A 14,395-nucleotide genomic window follows, 5' to 3' on the forward strand; every position below is an offset into this window, starting at 1 on the left:
GAAAAACTTATACACTGTCAAAAACACACACTCTAGACAAAAGCAAACGCATGTAGAAACAAGCAAAGGGGTCAAAATGATGCTGATTACACCAACAATAGACACTTGTGATCAAAATAAAGAGAAACCGCATGCTTCTGCCCGGGATCGAACCGGAGACCTTTCGCATGTAAAGCGAACGTGATAACCACTACACTACAGAAACGGAGCGAAAAAAGTTGCTGTGGTCAAGGCAAGGAATAAAGATCAAGGATTGAAAGTCAAAACGCATTGTTTCTGCCCAGTTTCGAACTGGGGACCTTTCGCGTGTGAGGCAAACGTGATAACCACTACACTACAGAAACTAGATAAAAGACATTACTGGGCTTATGACAAGCAATCGACATCAAGAACTGAAAGTCAATAGCTTTGTTAACAAAGAATAATGGCATGTTTCTACCCAGTTTCAAACTGGGGACCTTTCGCGTGTTAGGCGAACGTGATAACCACTACACTACAGAAACTCCATGCACAGCTCAAACTGTTCAAACATACCGAAATGAAATTGAAAAAAATGATCCAGCAAAACTCAACAGGTCTTCCTCTATGTCTGAACACATGACAAAGTGCACTTTCCAACCAAGGAACCTTTCTTTTGTCAGGCTAGTGAAAAAGAGAAAAAACATGCAAACAAAACCATTTTGCAAAAAGCAATCGCATGCCTTTGTCCAAAAGCCAAAAAGAAAGAGAAAAAGCAAGTAGATGCCTGGTTTCGCACCTTGATCCTATCAGGTGTTACTTGAACTAGAAAAACTTATACACTGTCAAAAACACACACTCTTGACAAAAGCAAACGCATGTAGAAACAAGCAAAGGGGTCAAAATGATGCTGATTACACCAACAATAGACACTAGTGATCAAAATGAAGAGAAACCGCATGCTTCTGCCCGGGATCGAACCGGAGACCTTTCGCGTGTAAAGCGAACGTGATAACCACTACACTACAGAAACGGAGCAAAAAAGGTTGCTGTGGTCAAGGCAAGGAATAAAGATCAAGGATTGAAAGTCAAAACGCATTGTTTCTGCCCAGTTTCGAACTGGGGACCTTTCGCGTGTGAGGCGAACGTGATAACCACTACACTACAGAAACTAGATAAAAGACATTACTGGGCTCATGACAAGCAATCGAGATCAAGAACTGAAAGTCAATAGCTTTGTTAACAAAGAATAATGGCATGTTTCTGCCCAGTTTCGAACTGGGGACCTTTCGCGTGTTAGGCGAACGTGATAACCACTACACTACAGAAACTCCATGCACAGCTCAAACTGTTCAAACATACCGAAATGAAATTGAAAAAAATGATCCAGCCAAACTCAACAGGTCTTCCTCTATGTCTGAACACAGGACAAAGTGCACTTTCCAACCAAGGAACCTTTCTTTTGTCAGGCTAGTGAAAAAGAGAAAAAACATGCAAACAAAACCATTTTGCAAAAAGCAATCGCATGCCTTTGTCCAAAAGCCAAAAAGAAAGAGAAAAAGCAAGTAGATGCCTGGTTTCGCACCTTGATCCTATCAGGTGTTACTTGAACTAGAAAAACTTATACACTGTCAAAAACACACACTCTTGACAAAAGCAAACGCATGTAGAAACAAGCAAAGGGGTCAAAATGATGCTGATTACACCAACAATAGACACTAGTGATCAAAATGAAGAGAAACCGCATGCTTCTGCCCGGGATCGAACCGGAGACCTTTCGCGTGTAAAGCGAACGTGATAACCACTACACTACAGAAACGGAGCAAAAAAGGTTGCTGTGGTCAAGGCAAGGAATAAAGATCAAGGATTGAAAGTCAAAACGCATTGTTTCTGCCCAGTTTCGAACTGGGGACCTTTCGCGTGTGAGGCGAACGTGATAACCACTACACTACAGAAACTAGATAAAAGACATTACTGGGCTCATGACAAGCAATCGAGATCAAGAACTGAAAGTCAATAGCTTTGTTAACAAAGAATAATGGCATGTTTCTGCCCAGTTTCGAACTGGGGACCTTTCGCGTGTTAGGCGAACGTGATAACCACTACACTACAGAAACTCCATGCACAGCTCAAACTGTTCAAACATACCGAAATGAAATTGAAAAAAATGATCCAGCCAAACTCAACAGGTCTTCCTCTATGTCTGAACACAGGACAAAGTGCACTTTCCAACCAAGGAACCTTTCTTTTGTCAGGCTAGTGAAAAAGAGAAAAAACATGCAAACAAAACCATTTTGCAAAAAGCAATGGCATGCCTTTGTCCAAAAGCCAAAAAGAAAGAGAAAAAGCAAGTAGATGCCTGGTTTCGCACCTTGATCCTATCAGGTGTTACTTGAACTAGAAAAACTTATACACTGTCAAAAACACACACTCTAGACAAAAGCAAACGCATGTAGAAACAAGCAAAGGGGTCAAAATGATGCTGATTACACCAACAATAGACACTTGTGATCAAAATAAAGAGAAACCACATGCTTCTGCCCGGGATCGAACCGGAGACTTTTCGCATGTAAAGCGAACGTGATAACCACTACACTACAGAAACGGAGCGAAAAAAGTTGCTGTGGTCAAGGCAAGGAATAAAGATCAAGGATTGAAAGTCAAAACGCATTGTTTCTGCCCAGTTTCGAACTGGGGACCTTTCGCGTGTGAGGCGAACGTGATAACCACTACACTACAGAAACTAGATAAAAGACATTACTGGGCTCATGACAAGCAATCGAGATCAAGAACTGAAAGTAAATAGCTTTGTTAACAAAGAATAATGGCATGTTTCTGCCCAGTTTCGAACTGGGGACCTTTCGCGTGTTAGGCGAACTTGATAACCACTACACTACAGAAACTCCATGCACAGCTCAAACTGTTCAAACATACCGAAATGAAATTGAAAAAAATGATCCAGCAAAACTCAACAGGTCTTCCTCTATGTCTGAACACATGACAAAGTGCACTTTCCAACCAAGGAACCTTTCTTTTGTCAGGCTAGTGAAAAAGAGAAAAAACATGCAAACAAAACCATTTTGCAAAAAGCAATCGCATGCCTTTGTCCAAAAGCCAAAAAGAAAGAGAAAAAGCAAGTAGATGCCTGGTTTCGCACCTTGATCCTATCAGGTGTTACTTGAACTAGAAAAACTTATACACTGTCAAAAACACACACTCTTGACAAAAGCAAACGCATGTAGAAACAAGCAAAGGGGTCAAAATGATGCTGATTACACCAACAATAGACACTAGTGATCAAAATGAAGAGAAACCGCATGCTTCTGCCCGGGATCGAACCGGAGACCTTTCGCGTGTAAAGCGAACGTGATAACCACTACACTACAGAAACGGAGCAAAAAAGGTTGCTGTGGTCAAGGCAAGGAATAAAGATCAAGGATTGAAAGTCAAAACGCATTGTTTCTGCCCAGTTTCGAACTGGGGACCTTTCGCGTGTGAGGCGAACGTGATAACCACTACACTACAGAAACTAGATAAAAGACATTACTGGGCTCATGACAAGCAATCGAGATCAAGAACTGAAAGTCAATAGCTTTGTTAACAAAGAATAATGGCATGTTTCTGCCCAGTTTCGAACTGGGGACCTTTCGCGTGTTAGGCGAACGTGATAACCACTACACTACAGAAACTCCATGCACAGCTCAAACTGTTCAAACATACCGAAATGAAATTGAAAAAAATGATACAGCCAAACTCAACAGGTCTTCCTCTATGTCTGAACACAGGACAAAGTGCACTTTCCAACCAAGGAACCTTTCTTTTGTCAGGCTAGTGAAAAAGAGAAAAAACATGCAAACAAAACCATTTTGCAAAAAGCAATCGCATGCCTTTGTCCAAAAGCCAAAAAGAAAGAGAAAAAGCAAGTAGATGCCTGGTTTCGCACCTTGATCCTATCAGGTGTTACTTGAACTAGAAAAACTTATACACTGTCAAAAACACACACTCTAGACAAAAGCAAACGCATGTAGAAACAAGCAAAGGGGTCAAAATGATGCTGATTACACCAACAATAGACACTTGTGATCAAAATAAAGAGAAACCGCATGCTTCTGCCCGGGATCGAACCGGAGACCTTTCGCGTGTAAAGCGAACGTGATAACCACTACACTACAGAAACGGAGCAAAAAAAAGTTGCTGTGGTCAAGGCAAGGAATAAAGATCAAGGATTGAAAGTCAAAACGCATTGTTTCTGCCCAGTTTCGAACTGGGGACCTTTCGCGTGTGAGGCGAACGTGATAACCACTACACTACAGAAACTAGATAAAAGACATTACTGGGCTCATGACAAGCAATCGAGATCAAGAACTGAAAGTCAATAGCTTTGTTAACAAAGAATAATGGCATGTTTCTGCCCAGTTTCGAACTGGGGACCTTTCGCGTGTTAGGCGAACGTGATAACCACTACACTACAGAAACTCCATGCACAGCTCAAACTGTTCAAACATACCGAAATGAAATTGAAAAAAATGATCCAGCCAAACTCAACAGGTCTTCCTCTATGTCTGAACACAGGACAAAGTGCACTTTCCAACCAAGGAACCTTTCTTTTGTCAGGCTAGTGAAAAAGAGAAAAAACATGCAAACAAAACCATTTTGCAAAAAGCAATGGCATGCCTTTGTCCAAAAGCCAAAAAGAAAGAGAAAAAGCAAGTAGATGCCTGGTTTCGCACCTTGATCCTATCAGGTGTTACTTGAACTAGAAAAACTTATACACTGTCAAAAACACACACTCTAGACAAAAGCAAACGCATGTAGAAACAAGCAAAGGGGTCAAAATGATGCTGATTACACCAACAATAGACACTTGTGATCAAAATAAAGAGAAACCACATGCTTCTGCCCGGGATCGAACCGGAGACTTTTCGCATGTAAAGCGAACGTGATAACCACTACACTACAGAAACGGAGCGAAAAAAGTTGCTGTGGTCAAGGCAAGGAATAAAGATCAAGGATTGAAAGTCAAAACGCATTGTTTCTGCCCAGTTTCGAACTGGGGACCTTTCGCGTGTGAGGCGAACGTGATAACCACTACACTACAGAAACTAGATAAAAGACATTACTGGGCTCATGACAAGCAATCGAGATCAAGAACTGAAAGTAAATAGCTTTGTTAACAAAGAATAATGGCATGTTTCTGCCCAGTTTCGAACTGGGGACCTTTCGCGTGTTAGGCGAACTTGATAACCACTACACTACAGAAACTCCATGCACAGCTCAAACTGTTCAAACATACCGAAATGAAATTGAAAAAAATGATCCAGCAAAACTCAACAGGTCTTCCTCTATGTCTGAACACATGACAAAGTGCACTTTCCAACCAAGGAACCTTTCTTTTGTCAGGCTAGTGAAAAAGAGAAAAAACATGCAAACAAAACCATTTTGCAAAAAGCAATCGCATGCCTTTGTCCAAAAGCCAAAAAGAAAGAGAAAAAGCAAGTAGATGCCTGGTTTCGCACCTTGATCCTATCAGGTGTTACTTGAACTAGAAAAACTTATACACTGTCAAAAACACACACTCTTGACAAAAGCAAACGCATGTAGAAACAAGCAAAGGGGTCAAAATGATGCTGATTACACCAACAATAGACACTAGTGATCAAAATGAAGAGAAACCGCATGCTTCTGCCCGGGATCGAACCGGAGACCTTTCGCGTGTAAAGCGAACGTGATAACCACTACACTACAGAAACGGAGCAAAAAAGGTTGCTGTGGTCAAGGCAAGGAATAAAGATCAAGGATTGAAAGTCAAAACGCATTGTTTCTGCCCAGTTTCGAACTGGGGACCTTTCGCGTGTGAGGCGAACGTGATAACCACTACACTACAGAAACTAGATAAAAGACATTACTGGGCTCATGACAAGCAATCGAGATCAAGAACTGAAAGTCAATAGCTTTGTTAACAAAGAATAATGGCATGTTTCTGCCCAGTTTCGAACTGGGGACCTTTCGCGTGTTAGGCGAACGTGATAACCACTACACTACAGAAACTCCATGCACAGCTCAAACTGTTCAAACATACCGAAATGAAATTGAAAAAAATGATACAGCCAAACTCAACAGGTCTTCCTCTATGTCTGAACACAGGACAAAGTGCACTTTCCAACCAAGGAACCTTTCTTTTGTCAGGCTAGTGAAAAAGAGAAAAAACATGCAAACAAAACCATTTTGCAAAAAGCAATCGCATGCCTTTGTCCAAAAGCCAAAAAGAAAGAGAAAAAGCAAGTAGATGCCTGGTTTCGCACCTTGATCCTATCAGGTGTTACTTGAACTAGAAAAACTTATACACTGTCAAAAACACACACTCTAGACAAAAGCAAACGCATGTAGAAACAAGCAAAGGGGTCAAAATGATGCTGATTACACCAACAATAGACACTTGTGATCAAAATAAAGAGAAACCGCATGCTTCTGCCCGGGATCGAACCGGAGACCTTTCGCGTGTAAAGCGAACGTGATAACCACTACACTACAGAAACGGAGCAAAAAAAAGTTGCTGTGGTCAAGGCAAGGAATAAAGATCAAGGATTGAAAGTCAAAACGCATTGTTTCTGCCCAGTTTCGAACTGGGGACCTTTCGCGTGTGAGGCGAACGTGATAACCACTACACTACAGAAACTAGATAAAAGACATTACTGGGCTCATGACAAGCAATCGAGATCAAGAACTGAAAGTCAATAGCTTTGTTAACAAAGAATAATGGCATGTTTCTGCCCAGTTTCGAACTGGGGACCTTTCGCGTGTTAGGCGAACGTGATAACCACTACACTACAGAAACTCCATGCACAGCTCAAACTGTTCAAACATACCGAAATGAAATTGAAAAAAATGATCCAGCCAAACTCAACAGGTCTTCCTCTATGTCTGAACACAGGACAAAGTGCACTTTCCAACCAAGGAACCTTTCTTTTGTCAGGCTAGTGAAAAAGAGAAAAAACATGCAAACAAAACCATTTTGCAAAAAGCAATCGCATGCCTTTGTCCAAAAGCCAAAAAGAAAGAGAAAAAGCAAGTAGATGCCTGGTTTCGCACCTTGATCCTATCAGGTGTTACTTGAACTAGAAAAACTTATACACTGTCAAAAACACACACTCTAGACAAAAGCAAACGCATGTAGAAACAAGCAAAGGGGTCAAAATGATGCTGATTACACCAACAATAGACACTTGTGATCAAAATAAAGAGAAACCGCATGCTTCTGCCCGGGATCGAACCGGAGACCTTTCGCGTGTAAAGCGAACGTGATAACCACTACACTACAGAAATGGAGCGAAAAAAGTTGCTGTGGTCAAGGCAAGGAATAAAGATCAAGGATTGAAAGTCAAAACACATTGTTTCTGCCCAGTTTCGAACTGGGGACCTTTCGCGTGTGAGGCAAACGTGATAACCACTACACTACAGAAACTAGATAAAAGACATTACTGGGCTCATGGCAAGCAATCGAGATCAAGAACTGAAAGTCAATAGCTTTGTTAACAAAGAATAATGGCATGTTTCTGCCCAGTTTCGAACTGGGGACCTTTCGCGTGTTAGGCGAACGTGATAACCACTACACTACAGAAACTCCATGCACAGCTCAAACTGTTCAAACATACCGAAATGAAATTGAAAAAAATGATCCAGCCAAACTCAACAGGTCTTCCTCTATGTCTGAACACAGGACAAAGTGCACTTTCCAACCAAGGAACCTTTCTTTTGTCAGGCTAGTGAAAAAGAGAAAAAACATGCAAACAAAACCATTTTGCAAAAAGCAATCGCATGCCTTTGTCCAAAAGCCAAAAAGAAAGAGAAAAAGCAAGTAGATGCCTGGTTTCGCACCTTGATCCTATCAGGTGTTACTTGAACTAGAAAAACTTATACACTGTCAAAAACACACACTCTAGACAAAAGCAAACGCATGTAGAAACAAGCAAAGGGGTCAAAATGATGCTGATTACACCAACAATAGACACTTGTGATCAAAATAAAGAGAAACCGCATGCTTCTGCCCGGGATCGAACCGGAGACCTTTCGCATGTAAAGCGAACGTGATAACCACTACACTACAGAAATGGAGCGAAAAAAGTTGCTGTGGTCAAGGCAAGGAATAAAGATCAAGGATTGAAAGTCAAAACGCATTGTTTCTGCCCAGTTTCGAACTGGGGACCTTTCGCGTGTGAGGCGAACGTGATAACCACTACACTACAGAAACTAGATAAAAGACATTACTGGGCTCATGACAAGCAATCGAGATCAAGAACTGAAAGTCAATAGCTTTGTTAACAAAGAATAATGGCATGTTTCTGCCCAGTTTCGAACTGGGGACCTTTCGCGTGTTAGGCGAACGTGATAACCACTACACTACAGAAACTCCATGCACAGCTCAAACTGTTCAAACATACCGAAATGAAATTGAAAAAAATGATCCAGCCAAACTCAACAGGTCTTCCTCTATGTCTGAACACAGGACAAAGTGCACTTTCCAACCAAGGAACCTTTCTTTTGTCAGGCTAGTGAAAAAGAGAAAAAACATGCAAACAAAACCATTTTGCAAAAAGCAATCGCATGCCTTTGTCCAAAAGCCAAAAAGAAAGAGAAAAAGCAAGTAGATGCCTGGTTTCGCACCTTGATCCTATCAGGTGTTACTTGAACTAGAAAAACTTATACACTGTCAAAAACACACACTCTAGACAAAAGCAAACGCATGTAGAAACAAGCAAAGGGGTCAAAATGATGCTGATTACACCAACAATAGACACTTGTGATCAAAATAAAGAGAAACCGCATGCTTCTGCCCGGGATCGAACCGGAGACCTTTCGCATGTAAAGCGAACGTGATAACCACTACACTACAGAAACGGAGCGAAAAAAGTTGCTGTGGTCAAGGCAAGGAATAAAGATCAAGGATTGAAAGTCAACACGCATTGTTTCTGCCCAGTTTCGAACTGGGGACCTTTCGCGTGTGAGGCGAACGTGATAACCACTACACTACAGAAACTAGATAAAAGACATTACTGGGCTCATGACAAGCAATCGAGATCAAGAACTGAAAGTCAATAGCTTTGTTAACAAAGAATAATGGCATGTTTCTGCCCAGTTTCGAACTGGGGACCTTTCGCGTGTTAGGCGAACGTGATAACCACTACACTACAGAAACTCCATGCACAGCTCAAACTGTTCAAACATACCGAAATGAAATTGAAAAAAATGATCCAGCCAAACTCAACAGGTCTTCCTCTATGTCTGAACACAGGACAAAGTGCACTTTCCAACCAAGGAACCTTTCTTTTGTCAGGCTAGTGAAAAAGAGAAAAAACATGCAAACAAAACCATTTTGCAAAAAGCAATCGCATGCCTTTGTCCAAAAGCCAAAAAGAAAGAGAAAAAGCAAGTAGATGCCTGGTTTCGCACCTTGATCCTATCAGGTGTTACTTGAACTAGAAAAACTTATACACTGTCAAAAACACACACTCTAGACAAAAGCAAACGCATGTAGAAACAAGCAAAGGGGTCAAAATGATGCTGATTACACCAACAATAGACACTTGTGATCAAAATAAAGAGAAACCGCATGCTTCTGCCCGGGATCGAACCGGAGACCTTTCGCGTGTAAAGCGAACGTGATAACCACTACACTACAGAAACGGAGCGAAAAAAGTTGCTGTGGTCAAGGCAAGGAATAAAGATCAAGGATTGAAAGTCAAAACACATTGTTTCTGCCCAGTTTCGAACTGAGGACCTTTCGTGTGTGAGGCGAACGTGATAACCACTACACTACAGAAACTAGATAAAAGACATTACTGGGCTCATGGCAAGCAATCGAGATCAAGAACTGAAAGTCAATAGCTTTGTTAACAAAGAATAATGGCATGTTTCTGCCCAGTTTCAACTGGGGACCTTTCGCGTGTTAGGCGAACGTGATAACCACTACACTACAGAAACTCCATGCACAGCTCAAACTGTTCAAACATACCGAAATGAAATTGAAAAAAATGATCCAGCCAAACTCAACAGGTCTTCCTCTATGTCTGAACACAGGACAAAGTGCACTTTCCAACCAAGGAACCTTTCTTTTGTCAGGCTAGTGAAAAAGAGAAAAAACATGCAAACAAAACCATTTTGCAAAAAGCAATGGCATGCCTTTGTCCAAAAGCCAAAAAGAAAGAGAAAAAGCAAGTAGATGCCTGGTTTCGCACCTTGATCCTATCAGGTGTTACTTGAACTAGAAAAACTTATACACTGTCAAAAACACACACTCTAGACAAAAGAAAACGCATGTAGAAACAAGCAAAGGGGTCAAAATGATGCTGATTACACCAACAATAGACACTTGTGATCAAAATAAAGAGAAACCGCATGCTTCTGCCCGGGATCGAACCGGAGACCTTTCGCATGTAAAGCGAACGTGATAACCACTACACTACAGAAACGGAGAGAAAAAAGTTGCTGTGGTCAAGGCAAGGAATAAAGATCAAGGATTGAAAGTCAAAACGCATTGTTTCTGCCCAGTTTCGAACTGGGGACCTTTCGCGTGTGAGGCGAACGTGATAACCACTACACTACAGAAACTAGATAAAAGACATTACTGGGCTCATGACAAGCAATCGAGATCAAGAACTGAAAGTAAATAGCTTTGTTAACAAAGAATAATGGCATGTTTCTGCCCAGTTTCGAACTGGGGACCTTTCGCGTGTTAGGCGAACTTGATAACCACTACACTACAGAAACTCCATGCACAGCTCAAACTGTTCAAACATACCGAAATGAAATTGAAAAAAATGATACAGCCAAACTCAACAGGTCTTCCTCTATGTCTGAACACAGGACAAAGTGCACTTTCCAACCAAGGAACCTTTCTTTTGTCAGGCTAGTGAAAAAGAGAAAAAACATGCAAACAAAACCATTTTGCAAAAAGCAATGGCATGCCTTTGTCCAAAAGCCAAAAAGAAAGAGAAAAAGCAAGTAGATGCCTGGTTTCGCACCTTGATCCTATCAGGTGTTACTTGAACTAGAAAAACTTATACACTGTCAAAAACACACACTCTAGACAAAAGCAAACGCATGTAGAAACAAGCAAAGGGGTCAAAATGATGCTGATTACACCAACAATAGACACTTGTGATCAAAATAAAGAGAAACCGCATGCTTCTGCCCGGGATCGAACCAGAGACCTTTCGCGTGTAAAGCGAACGTGATAACCACTACACTACAGAAACGGAGCGAAAAAAGTTGCTGTGGTCAAGGCAAGGAATAAAGATCAAGGATTGAAAGTCAAAACGCATTGTTTCTGCCCAGTTTCGAACTGGGGACCTTTTGCGTGTGAGGCGAACATGATAACCACTACACTACAGAAACTAGATAAAAGACATTACTGGGCTCATGACAAGCAATCGAGATCAAGAACTGAAAATCAATAGCTTTGTTAACAAAGAATAATGGCATGTTTCTGCCCAGTTTCGAACTGGGGACCTTTCGCGTGTTAGGCGAACGTGATAACCACTACACTACAGAAACTCCATGCACAGCTCAAACTGTTCAAACATACCGAAATGAAATTGAAAAAAATGATCCAGCCAAACTCAACAGGTCTTCCTCTATGTCTGAACACAGGACAAAGTGCACTTTCCAACCAAGGAACCTTTCTTTTGTCAGGCTAGTGAAAAAGAGAAAAAACATGCAAACAAAACCATTTTGCAAAAAGCAATGGCATGCCTTTGTCCAAAAGCCAAAAAGAAAGAGAAAAAGCAAGTAGATGCCTGGTTTCGCACCTTGATCCTATCAGGTGTTACTTGAACTAGAAAAACTTATACACTGTCAAAAACACACACTCTAGACAAAAGCAAACGCATGTAGAAACAAGCAAAGGGGTCAAAATGATGCTGATTACACCAACAATAGACACTTGTGATCAAAATAAAGAGAAACCGCATGCTTCTGCCCGGGATCGAACCGGAGACCTTTCGCATGTAAAGCGAACGTGATAACCACTACACTACAGAAACGGAGCGAAAAAAGTTGCTGTGGTCAAGGCAAGGAATAAAGATCAAGGATTGAAAGTCAAAACGCATTGTTTCTGCCCAGTTTCGAACTGGGGACCTTTCGCGTGTGAGGCAAACGTGATAACCACTACACTACAGAAACTAGATAAAAGACATTACTGGGCTTATGACAAGCAATCGACATCAAGAACTGAAAGTCAATAGCTTTGTTAACAAAGAATAATGGCATGTTTCTACCCAGTTTCAAACTGGGGACCTTTCGCGTGTTAGGCGAACGTGATAACCACTACACTACAGAAACTCCATGCACAGCTCAAACTGTTCAAACATACCGAAATGAAATTGAAAAAAATGATCCAGCAAAACTCAACAGGTCTTCCTCTATGTCTGAACACATGACAAAGTGCACTTTCCAACCAAGGAACCTTTCTTTTGTCAGGCTAGTGAAAAAGAGAAAAAACATGCAAACAAAACCATTTTGCAAAAAGCAATCGCATGCCTTTGTCCAAAAGCCAAAAAGAAAGAGAAAAAGCAAGTAGATGCCTGGTTTCGCACCTTGATCCTATCAGGTGTTACTTGAACTAGAAAAACTTATACACTGTCAAAAACACACACTCTTGACAAAAGCAAACGCATGTAGAAACAAGCAAAGGGGTCAAAATGATGCTGATTACACCAACAATAGACACTAGTGATCAAAATGAAGAGAAACCGCATGCTTCTGCCCGGGATCGAACCGGAGACCTTTCGCGTGTAAAGCGAACGTGATAACCACTACACTACAGAAACGGAGCAAAAAAGGTTGCTGTGGTCAAGGCAAGGAATAAAGATCAAGGATTGAAAGTCAAAACGCATTGTTTCTGCCCAGTTTCGAACTGGGGACCTTTCGCGTGTGAGGCGAACGTGATAACCACTACACTACAGAAACTAGATAAAAGACATTACTGGGCTCATGACAAGCAATCGAGATCAAGAACTGAAAGTCAATAGCTTTGTTAACAAAGAATAATGGCATGTTTCTGCCCAGTTTCGAACTGGGGACCTTTCGCGTGTTAGGCGAACGTGATAACCACTACACTACAGAAACTCCATGCACAGCTCAAACTGTTCAAACATACCGAAATGAAATTGAAAAAAATGATCCAGCCAAACTCAACAGGTCTTCCTCTATGTCTGAACACAGGACAAAGTGCACTTTCCAACCAAGGAACCTTTCTTTTGTCAGGCTAGTGAAAAAGAGAAAAAACATGCAAACAAAACCATTTTGCAAAAAGCAATCGCATGCCTTTGTCCAAAAGCCAAAAAGAAAGAGAAAAAGCAAGTAGATGCCTGGTTTCGCACCTTGATCCTATCAGGTGTTACTTGAACTAGAAAAACTTATACACTGTCAAAAACACACACTCTTGACAAAAGCAAACGCATGTAGAAACAAGCAAAGGGGTCAAAATGATGCTGATTACACCAACAATAGACACTAGTGATCAAAATGAAGAGAAACCGCATGCTTCTGCCCGGGATCGAACCGGAGACCTTTCGCGTGTAAAGCGAACGTGATAACCACTACACTACAGAAACGGAGCAAAAAAGGTTGCTGTGGTCAAGGCAAGGAATAAAGATCAAGGATTGAAAGTCAAAACGCATTGTTTCTGCCCAGTTTCGAACTGGGGACCTTTCGCGTGTGAGGCGAACGTGATAACCACTACACTACAGAAACTAGATAAAAGACATTACTGGGCTCATGACAAGCAATCGAGATCAAGAACTGAAAGTCAATAGCTTTGTTAACAAAGAATAATGGCATGTTTCTGCCCAGTTTCGAACTGGGGACCTTTCGCGTGTTAGGCGAACGTGATAACCACTACACTACAGAAACTCCATGCACAGCTCAAACTGTTCAAACATACCGAAATGAAATTGAAAAAAATGATCCAGCCAAACTCAACAGGTCTTCCTCTATGTCTGAACACAGGACAAAGTGCACTTTCCAACCAAGGAACCTTTCTTTTGTCAGGCTAGTGAAAAAGAGAAAAAACATGCAAACAAAACCATTTTGCAAAAAGCAATGGCATGCCTTTGTCCAAAAGCCAAAAAGAAAGAGAAAAAGCAAGTAGATGCCTGGTTTCGCACCTTGATCCTATCAGGTGTTACTTGAACTAGAAAAACTTATACACTGTCAAAAACACACACTCTAGACAAAAGCAAACGCATGTAGAAACAAGCAAAGGGGTCAAAATGATGCTGATTACACCAACAATAGACACTTGTGATCAAAATAAAGAGAAACCACATGCTTCTGCCCGGGATCGAACCGGAGACTTTTCGCATGTAAAGCGAACGTGATAACCACTACACTACAGAAACGGAGCGAAAAAAGTTGCTGTGGTCAAGGCAAGGAATAAAGA

At 41.3% G+C, this 14,395-nt stretch overlaps 39 non-coding genes across 39 annotated transcripts; all 39 read right to left on the reverse strand.

The window, feature by feature from the left end:
- Window positions 1-132: 132 nt before the first annotated feature.
- On the reverse strand, window positions 133-205 carry TRNAV-UAC (transfer RNA valine (anticodon UAC)). Its single transcript has one exon. It is a non-coding gene; the product is annotated as a tRNA-Val (tRNA).
- Window positions 206-918: 713 nt separating this feature from the next.
- Window positions 919-991, reverse strand: TRNAV-UAC (transfer RNA valine (anticodon UAC)). Its single transcript has one exon. It is a non-coding gene; the product is annotated as a tRNA-Val (tRNA).
- Window positions 992-1,057: 66 nt separating this feature from the next.
- Window positions 1,058-1,130, reverse strand: TRNAV-CAC (transfer RNA valine (anticodon CAC)). Its single transcript has one exon. It is a non-coding gene; the product is annotated as a tRNA-Val (tRNA).
- An 86-nt stretch (window positions 1,131-1,216) lies between these two features.
- TRNAV-AAC (transfer RNA valine (anticodon AAC)) lies at window positions 1,217-1,289 on the reverse strand. The gene has a single exon. It is a non-coding gene; the product is annotated as a tRNA-Val (tRNA).
- A 415-nt stretch (window positions 1,290-1,704) lies between these two features.
- Window positions 1,705-1,777, reverse strand: TRNAV-UAC (transfer RNA valine (anticodon UAC)). The gene has a single exon. It is a non-coding gene; the product is annotated as a tRNA-Val (tRNA).
- A 66-nt stretch (window positions 1,778-1,843) lies between these two features.
- Window positions 1,844-1,916, reverse strand: TRNAV-CAC (transfer RNA valine (anticodon CAC)). The gene has a single exon. It is a non-coding gene; the product is annotated as a tRNA-Val (tRNA).
- Window positions 1,917-2,002: 86 nt separating this feature from the next.
- On the reverse strand, window positions 2,003-2,075 carry TRNAV-AAC (transfer RNA valine (anticodon AAC)). Its single transcript has one exon. It is a non-coding gene; the product is annotated as a tRNA-Val (tRNA).
- Window positions 2,076-2,629: 554 nt separating this feature from the next.
- TRNAV-CAC (transfer RNA valine (anticodon CAC)) lies at window positions 2,630-2,702 on the reverse strand. Its single transcript has one exon. It is a non-coding gene; the product is annotated as a tRNA-Val (tRNA).
- Window positions 2,703-3,276: 574 nt separating this feature from the next.
- Window positions 3,277-3,349, reverse strand: TRNAV-UAC (transfer RNA valine (anticodon UAC)). The gene has a single exon. It is a non-coding gene; the product is annotated as a tRNA-Val (tRNA).
- Window positions 3,350-3,415: 66 nt separating this feature from the next.
- On the reverse strand, window positions 3,416-3,488 carry TRNAV-CAC (transfer RNA valine (anticodon CAC)). Its single transcript has one exon. It is a non-coding gene; the product is annotated as a tRNA-Val (tRNA).
- Window positions 3,489-3,574: 86 nt separating this feature from the next.
- On the reverse strand, window positions 3,575-3,647 carry TRNAV-AAC (transfer RNA valine (anticodon AAC)). Its single transcript has one exon. It is a non-coding gene; the product is annotated as a tRNA-Val (tRNA).
- A 415-nt stretch (window positions 3,648-4,062) lies between these two features.
- Window positions 4,063-4,135, reverse strand: TRNAV-UAC (transfer RNA valine (anticodon UAC)). The gene has a single exon. It is a non-coding gene; the product is annotated as a tRNA-Val (tRNA).
- A 67-nt stretch (window positions 4,136-4,202) lies between these two features.
- Window positions 4,203-4,275, reverse strand: TRNAV-CAC (transfer RNA valine (anticodon CAC)). The gene has a single exon. It is a non-coding gene; the product is annotated as a tRNA-Val (tRNA).
- Window positions 4,276-4,361: 86 nt separating this feature from the next.
- On the reverse strand, window positions 4,362-4,434 carry TRNAV-AAC (transfer RNA valine (anticodon AAC)). Its single transcript has one exon. It is a non-coding gene; the product is annotated as a tRNA-Val (tRNA).
- A 554-nt stretch (window positions 4,435-4,988) lies between these two features.
- On the reverse strand, window positions 4,989-5,061 carry TRNAV-CAC (transfer RNA valine (anticodon CAC)). The gene has a single exon. It is a non-coding gene; the product is annotated as a tRNA-Val (tRNA).
- Window positions 5,062-5,635: 574 nt separating this feature from the next.
- TRNAV-UAC (transfer RNA valine (anticodon UAC)) lies at window positions 5,636-5,708 on the reverse strand. The gene has a single exon. It is a non-coding gene; the product is annotated as a tRNA-Val (tRNA).
- A 66-nt stretch (window positions 5,709-5,774) lies between these two features.
- TRNAV-CAC (transfer RNA valine (anticodon CAC)) lies at window positions 5,775-5,847 on the reverse strand. Its single transcript has one exon. It is a non-coding gene; the product is annotated as a tRNA-Val (tRNA).
- An 86-nt stretch (window positions 5,848-5,933) lies between these two features.
- On the reverse strand, window positions 5,934-6,006 carry TRNAV-AAC (transfer RNA valine (anticodon AAC)). The gene has a single exon. It is a non-coding gene; the product is annotated as a tRNA-Val (tRNA).
- Window positions 6,007-6,421: 415 nt separating this feature from the next.
- TRNAV-UAC (transfer RNA valine (anticodon UAC)) lies at window positions 6,422-6,494 on the reverse strand. The gene has a single exon. It is a non-coding gene; the product is annotated as a tRNA-Val (tRNA).
- A 67-nt stretch (window positions 6,495-6,561) lies between these two features.
- Window positions 6,562-6,634, reverse strand: TRNAV-CAC (transfer RNA valine (anticodon CAC)). Its single transcript has one exon. It is a non-coding gene; the product is annotated as a tRNA-Val (tRNA).
- Window positions 6,635-6,720: 86 nt separating this feature from the next.
- TRNAV-AAC (transfer RNA valine (anticodon AAC)) lies at window positions 6,721-6,793 on the reverse strand. The gene has a single exon. It is a non-coding gene; the product is annotated as a tRNA-Val (tRNA).
- A 713-nt stretch (window positions 6,794-7,506) lies between these two features.
- On the reverse strand, window positions 7,507-7,579 carry TRNAV-AAC (transfer RNA valine (anticodon AAC)). The gene has a single exon. It is a non-coding gene; the product is annotated as a tRNA-Val (tRNA).
- A 554-nt stretch (window positions 7,580-8,133) lies between these two features.
- On the reverse strand, window positions 8,134-8,206 carry TRNAV-CAC (transfer RNA valine (anticodon CAC)). Its single transcript has one exon. It is a non-coding gene; the product is annotated as a tRNA-Val (tRNA).
- Window positions 8,207-8,292: 86 nt separating this feature from the next.
- On the reverse strand, window positions 8,293-8,365 carry TRNAV-AAC (transfer RNA valine (anticodon AAC)). Its single transcript has one exon. It is a non-coding gene; the product is annotated as a tRNA-Val (tRNA).
- A 415-nt stretch (window positions 8,366-8,780) lies between these two features.
- Window positions 8,781-8,853, reverse strand: TRNAV-UAC (transfer RNA valine (anticodon UAC)). Its single transcript has one exon. It is a non-coding gene; the product is annotated as a tRNA-Val (tRNA).
- Window positions 8,854-8,919: 66 nt separating this feature from the next.
- TRNAV-CAC (transfer RNA valine (anticodon CAC)) lies at window positions 8,920-8,992 on the reverse strand. Its single transcript has one exon. It is a non-coding gene; the product is annotated as a tRNA-Val (tRNA).
- Window positions 8,993-9,078: 86 nt separating this feature from the next.
- Window positions 9,079-9,151, reverse strand: TRNAV-AAC (transfer RNA valine (anticodon AAC)). The gene has a single exon. It is a non-coding gene; the product is annotated as a tRNA-Val (tRNA).
- A 415-nt stretch (window positions 9,152-9,566) lies between these two features.
- On the reverse strand, window positions 9,567-9,639 carry TRNAV-UAC (transfer RNA valine (anticodon UAC)). The gene has a single exon. It is a non-coding gene; the product is annotated as a tRNA-Val (tRNA).
- A 712-nt stretch (window positions 9,640-10,351) lies between these two features.
- On the reverse strand, window positions 10,352-10,424 carry TRNAV-UAC (transfer RNA valine (anticodon UAC)). The gene has a single exon. It is a non-coding gene; the product is annotated as a tRNA-Val (tRNA).
- Window positions 10,425-10,490: 66 nt separating this feature from the next.
- On the reverse strand, window positions 10,491-10,563 carry TRNAV-CAC (transfer RNA valine (anticodon CAC)). The gene has a single exon. It is a non-coding gene; the product is annotated as a tRNA-Val (tRNA).
- Window positions 10,564-11,137: 574 nt separating this feature from the next.
- Window positions 11,138-11,210, reverse strand: TRNAV-UAC (transfer RNA valine (anticodon UAC)). Its single transcript has one exon. It is a non-coding gene; the product is annotated as a tRNA-Val (tRNA).
- A 225-nt stretch (window positions 11,211-11,435) lies between these two features.
- Window positions 11,436-11,508, reverse strand: TRNAV-AAC (transfer RNA valine (anticodon AAC)). The gene has a single exon. It is a non-coding gene; the product is annotated as a tRNA-Val (tRNA).
- A 415-nt stretch (window positions 11,509-11,923) lies between these two features.
- Window positions 11,924-11,996, reverse strand: TRNAV-UAC (transfer RNA valine (anticodon UAC)). The gene has a single exon. It is a non-coding gene; the product is annotated as a tRNA-Val (tRNA).
- A 713-nt stretch (window positions 11,997-12,709) lies between these two features.
- TRNAV-UAC (transfer RNA valine (anticodon UAC)) lies at window positions 12,710-12,782 on the reverse strand. Its single transcript has one exon. It is a non-coding gene; the product is annotated as a tRNA-Val (tRNA).
- Window positions 12,783-12,848: 66 nt separating this feature from the next.
- On the reverse strand, window positions 12,849-12,921 carry TRNAV-CAC (transfer RNA valine (anticodon CAC)). Its single transcript has one exon. It is a non-coding gene; the product is annotated as a tRNA-Val (tRNA).
- An 86-nt stretch (window positions 12,922-13,007) lies between these two features.
- Window positions 13,008-13,080, reverse strand: TRNAV-AAC (transfer RNA valine (anticodon AAC)). The gene has a single exon. It is a non-coding gene; the product is annotated as a tRNA-Val (tRNA).
- A 415-nt stretch (window positions 13,081-13,495) lies between these two features.
- On the reverse strand, window positions 13,496-13,568 carry TRNAV-UAC (transfer RNA valine (anticodon UAC)). Its single transcript has one exon. It is a non-coding gene; the product is annotated as a tRNA-Val (tRNA).
- A 66-nt stretch (window positions 13,569-13,634) lies between these two features.
- TRNAV-CAC (transfer RNA valine (anticodon CAC)) lies at window positions 13,635-13,707 on the reverse strand. The gene has a single exon. It is a non-coding gene; the product is annotated as a tRNA-Val (tRNA).
- An 86-nt stretch (window positions 13,708-13,793) lies between these two features.
- On the reverse strand, window positions 13,794-13,866 carry TRNAV-AAC (transfer RNA valine (anticodon AAC)). Its single transcript has one exon. It is a non-coding gene; the product is annotated as a tRNA-Val (tRNA).
- Window positions 13,867-14,395: the final 529 nt, after the last annotated feature.

This window comes from Ranitomeya variabilis, chromosome 2, assembly GCF_051348905.1.
Source record: "Ranitomeya variabilis isolate aRanVar5 chromosome 2, aRanVar5.hap1, whole genome shotgun sequence".
NCBI classification, from domain to species: Eukaryota; Metazoa; Chordata; class Amphibia; order Anura; family Dendrobatidae; genus Ranitomeya; species Ranitomeya variabilis.